We start from the raw sequence: 6,000 nt of genomic DNA, 5'->3' as shown, positions 1-6,000 counted from the left end.
TCTCAATTTGATCAGACGCAAAAGCAGTAACATTTGAAGGGAGAAAAAGTCTTGTCTGGTATGGACAAAGTCCATATTCTAGAACGGTTGTGCTTGAATGTATCAGAAGAAAACAAACATTTAGAAAATCATGCTTGAAATACATTATGTTGAAAAACGAACTGTGACCAGTCCTAAATAAGTTTGTGCAGCTCCCAGCAGGTCCTCATTTTTCTTTGTAGGCTCCGAGCTAGAGTCATTTCCTTTATGTATCCTTATTGGAGTTCCTGCTTTATAACACGTAGAATATGTATTCCAGCTCTTTATCTGCAAAGGCTCTTAATTTCTTCATTCTTCCACTCATGTTTGAAAACCGTGCCATTTATCTGGGTGGGAGGTTTATACCCTAGGAGAAAACAAAACAAAACAAAATCAAACAAAAAAAACCAACAACAATACTTTAGAATTCCTTAATTACAATCTACTGCTCTAGATCTCTAGCACAATAGATACCACACAAACCAGATCTGTACACATGCTGCAACTTCCACAGCTTTATATTATATAATTCTAGCAGCTCTCAGGCAACATTTCAAGACCAAAAAAGGTCAGTAAAACCATTGATCTGATGAAACCAGGATAAGAAGAGAATTAGCTGCCTGACTTAACCTAGCAGGCCTGAGGTCAGGTACTGAGCAAAGCCTTCCTGATTCAGCTTCAACTACTATACCCCCCTGCTGCGTGAATCATCCATTAAGAGCTGGCATATTTAACATGTACTAGGAATCTACTTAAAAGCTATATGACTTAAGCACTGTAATAATTACTAATTACATTGACAAGCTTGAGCTTAGAGGGGGAAAGCTAGAAACAGAATAAAAGTATCTTTGACCAGTCTTTTCCCTACAGTAACACCAGGAAGTTTATTTCTTTATCTTGCTATATAAGCATATGCAACTCTAGTGCAGTGGGGTCCTCAACAACAATCTTAAATTGAAGGTCAAACTGTACCAAGCACCTCTGAATATGCTCTAGAGAAAAAAAATACCATGGTCTGCCGTAATGAAACAAATGGGCAGTCCCTGCAGTGCATTCTCCTCTTTCTTGTAGTGCTCTTTCCTATAGTACTACCTCTTGCAGCAGGCAGATCAAGAATCACCTGCCCTAAAGGTACTGAGCTCTCCTGAGAGAGCTAAAAGAGCTCTTCCTGACCTCTAATTTATTCTGTGATGCCAGGAGCAGTCATTATCCTCTGAACTATCCATTGCATGAGACTGACCACATTTCATTCAGAGTTCTTCAATACATCTACCTGAATTTCTTCTAAAGGAGCGTGCATACTTGTTTTAGACTTAAAATAATGGAAAATTCATGCCACCCTGTTGGTAATCTGTTGCATTGGCTTACTGTCTTCTAAGTTTCACTTTTGAACTTGGAAACTGGTAATATACAATCCAAATTAGTTTAGCTACTAAGAAGCACTGTGAAGATTTAAATTGGTCTGAGACAGGCTTCATTTGACCTTGAATATTTGACTGAGTAAATTTAACAGAAATATGCACAAGTCTCACAGAGCTAACATTCCGGCTAAATGTCCATTAGGGCTAAATTTAAGTCCAAGGAATCCAAAACCACTAACAACTGCATTGGCTTGCTTTAAACAATGAAGGTATTTTGGCTTAAGTCTTAAATGTTTTCTTTCCTTGATTTTAAGCTACAGGGTTGTTTTTTCTTTTAGACTTTTCAAATGGTAAAAATATTCTGAAAGCAAGAACTTTTAAAATGGAAGTCAAACAAAGCTACCTCAAATACTGGCAAAATGCATGACAAGCTTGATTTTTACTTGTGAAAGCCGATGCCATATACACCTTCCAAAACCTAGATATGGTAACTGACAAAGCTTGCAGGTGTGGGTTCAGCTGCTAGATGACAGTGCCCAACACAACTAACCTGCTAACATGCTTGAGGTCTCCTCCAGTGTCCCCTGGCACGGGCAGAGCTGGGTACTTGGTGTACCCCCAAGTCTCGCTCTTCAGGAGCGGTGGCAAATCACCACCAGGTCCCTGTTACCCTCTCAGCACAGGCAAACTTTTTTCTTGGGATTTTGTTGGAGGGCTAGCAGTTTGTTCTGCACCAGTGAACAAACTGAGCTGCAGAAGGCAGGCCTCGCACTGAGCGTTGCCTCCTCTGCGTGGGAGCAGCAGGCAAGGCCCACACATTGACAGTGCAAACCTGCAGCCCAGCCCAGAGTGCCCACAAAGGCATCATTCGTGCTCTTATCCCCCACCCCACACACACACAAGGCAACACACCGAGGAATCTCATGTCACACATGGCTACTGCAGGAGAACACCAAGAGAAGCAGGCCCTCAAACCTAGCTGAGGCACTCGATCTGCAGAAGTCAACAGGCAGACATCTCAGTGACACCCAGGCTGAGGCAGGGAGCCGGCCGAGCTCAGCACTGTGAGGCAGCCAGCCTCACAGCAGTGCCTCAGGGCACTTCGGCCTGCCTCACGGCAGCACCTCAGCCCACCTCAGCCCGCCGCCTCAGCCCAACCGCCATCCCAACGTGCGTGCGTGAGGCGTGGCCACTCCTCTCATTAGCGCCCATTAACAAAGGGCTGAGCCCGCCTGCCCTGTGAGACCCCTCAGAGGTTCAAAGTGGGAATCCGCGGCCTTGCCAAGGAGACAGGGAGGATTTCCATCATCAACAGGGCCAGATAGGCTGGTACCAGCATGAGCAAACACTTAGGCTGAAATACTAACAGAGAACTTGCAGGTGGAACGCATCCCATGGAAAACAAAGGATCTTAACCAGGATGCCAAAAGCCCCATACCTCCTGTTGTCTAAAATTAAACAGATCTCAAAAAGCCTTTCAGCATAACTGTGCTTGGTGCACTCCATGGACTGAAGACTGGGGACAAGGGGACAATGAACTCTGGGACTGAAATCTGTCTCTGGCTTTCATGAAACCCTGCTTCTGGATAGTTTCCTGGTTTTCACCAGAAGTAAAATTTCCCTCTTCTTCATCTTTTGAAATGCATAGATTCATAGATTCATCTGCTGCTTATAAACATGTTACGAAAAACACTGTGGGTCACTAAGAGTTTGCGATCTGCCAGATAACCTGCTCACGGCAAAATTCATGGGCTAATCCAGTCCAAACACCACCTAGTTTGTTTTTCCTTCTGTGTTTTTCATTTGTTTGTTTGTGTGTGTTTGTTTTTGCATGACAAGGTCATCATTTTGTTAGCATAGTCCTTTACATTCACAGCCTCTAAAATGTGCATTAGCTCAAGTGTACTGATGTGCTGCAGCAAAAGGCAGCTCCGTGAACTTCAGCTAATGAGGGCAATGAGCAAGGCTCGCTTGAATCCTGCTGCCTCAGGAAGGAGTGAGGGATCTCCCACTACACAAACGGAGCCATTGGACTTTTCTGGGTGCTGATGATGGATACCAGGTGGCTTTATCCTCTGTAGTCACTCCCAAACCCACAGGAAACATGAGTCCAGGTTCTGATTCTCCATCTTCCACTACAACTTCTCCTTTAAGTCTTTTGTTTCCTTAGAAGAAAATTATTTTAATCTTCTCTATTTTGTTTAAGTTTCTCCCTTTGATTCGTTTGTATGCCATCATTGCACTGGCCATGAAAAATACTGTGAAGTGTGTTGAGGAAAACAAAACACAGCTGCAGACGCAGGAAAGTAAACCAAGCAGGTCTGGCCTCTGCAGATCTCTATAATGCTAGGCAGCTCAAGGAATGGTATTACCAGTGTGCATGACATTGGAAAGACAGGCAGGAAGATGGCCAAAGTGCCTAGGGATATTTAGAGCAAATTTGTAATCCAAGGACTGAGGAACATTAGGAAGTACAGAACCATTTCACCACACGAGACAGTGGATGAGGAAAGGAATGTCAAAAAACAACTACTGCAGGTACGTGAGACTCTTGAATTATTTGAATATGAGTGAAAATTTACTGTAGAAAAGCATGAAGAACAGTCCATTTGCATCCTGATCAGAAGAACACTTTTCTTAATGGGAAGCAGAATCTGTCTTGAAAAAATAGGAAGGTTCTCCAAGGGAACTGTGCATGTGGCTGTTATTTAAAGCATGTTTGTTAAAAAAAGTTTTGTATTGCCCTAGCTTATATGGCCTGCACACTTTTGAGTAGATTGTACCAAGACTATGTAGTTCTGGAAGTAATTAGTAAATGAGACCAGAAATGCCTCCACTAAAGAGAGTTTCATGAAATGAAAGTGGAAAGTGTGAGATCACAACTGGCCCACCATTAGAGCCCTCATTAGATCCATAGACTGCCCTATGAAAGTCAGTAGCAAGGTCGCCAGTGATGTTGCATTTATCATGTCCGAAGAGGCAGTGGGAAGGGCCAACAGAAAGAAATCAGGAAGATGGTACCCACTGCAAGTGAAATTATTACCAAAATAAGCCTGTTTCTTGTTGTCATTGTTGTTATTTTCCAGGAATGTTTTCGCCTAGGCTCTTCAAGCCTTACTGATGCCTGGTAAGAAAAACTTGTAAGGATACTCATGGAGGCAAAACGCATGAGTAGGTGAACTGGCACATCACTGCCTGGTCATCTGTGATGGATCTGGAACTCTTTCAATGGCCTTGGCTACAATAAAACAAGCAGTGACACTCATTTCAGGAATAGATTCCACAAAGTCTTTCTTTACATTTGGATTCCTATCCTACATTTTGGCAAGCTAAGTATAGACATAACTCTGTGACTAATGCTAATGTTGCAGTAGTAAAATATTGGGCAAAAAATAGGAAAACCAGACCCATTTACCCATAAGAATGATTTAATTAGTTTCCACTGTTCCGAAGTAGGTATGTTTCACATCATAAAGAATTTTTCTGTCATGAAAATTGTTTTTTTAAGGGGAGGGAGAATTTTGTTTGCAGCAAGCTGATTTTTATTGGTAGGCAATTAAAAATTTCTTTGGATTGCTGGTCAAAATTAATTACTCACTAATGTGGAAAAAACAGCTATAGTCTTACTGTGGATTAGAGGTTTCCAATTGGGTGCATCTAATTCCAAGAAGAAAAATAAATAAATAAAACACTAGTAAGACTGTCACAATCACTGTCACACAAAAACCTGCTTCAGTCCAGATGTGGAAGCCCACACCACAGAAATGTTAAGATACTGCAGTACGCTGTGGGGCAATGACAAATGTATCTTACATGTCTGCTGAATGGATGTTATTACGTGATCCTTCTAAAATCCCTTGGGTTTGTTTTCCTTTTTCCAAAGCTCCTACAGAAAATGCAAATCTACAGTAATCTGACATTTTGGACAACGTCACAGACACCTCCGTATAAAACTTGGAGCCTAAACTTGCATAACTAACTAACGTTGTCAACTCCATACTCTTGCAAGTAATTCCACTGAAAGTAATGAAATTAGTGGTGTGAGTAAACCTTAAAGACCTGGCTCCTTATTTTAGGTTTTCCCCTTCAGTGTAGAGTCAAAGCTTGTTGTTCTGTGATGACCCAGGGGCTTGCAGTGAGGATAGAGGGTTGTCCCAGGTGTCACATATTAGGAATGACAAGTTCAGATTTAGCAAGGGAGTCAATCAGAAAATAGTGACATAAATCCTATGTACAGAATTCCTATTGCAGTGAGTAGCAGCTTGCATGCAAGAAGATTTCAACAATGGGTATCACAGCTAGTTTTCCTTTTTCTTCCCAGGTTTTATGAATTTGACCAAAGTCTATGTGGCTTCAGCCTTAATAAAAACCAATAAAATTCTGGGATGATTTAGGTTGGAAGAACCTCTGAGTGACTTGTCTAATCCAAATCATTCCATTTCAATCCAAAATGATTTCATTATCCCTAAGACATTTATTTAAAGAAATGGAGTCAGAAGAGATCACAGAGTTTAATTATTGGAAACATTGGTTAGCACTAAGTTTGGAATGAAAATTATTTGCTTTGAAGTCCTTAAATGCACAGTATGACAATAACAGTTGTAAAGGAACATTTTTTTCT

Source organism: Anser cygnoides, chromosome 8, assembly GCF_040182565.1.
Source record: "Anser cygnoides isolate HZ-2024a breed goose chromosome 8, Taihu_goose_T2T_genome, whole genome shotgun sequence".
NCBI classification, from domain to species: Eukaryota; Metazoa; Chordata; class Aves; order Anseriformes; family Anatidae; genus Anser; species Anser cygnoides.
The sequence above is the reverse complement of the archived record's forward strand: the minus strand, read 5'-3'. Positions refer to the sequence as shown.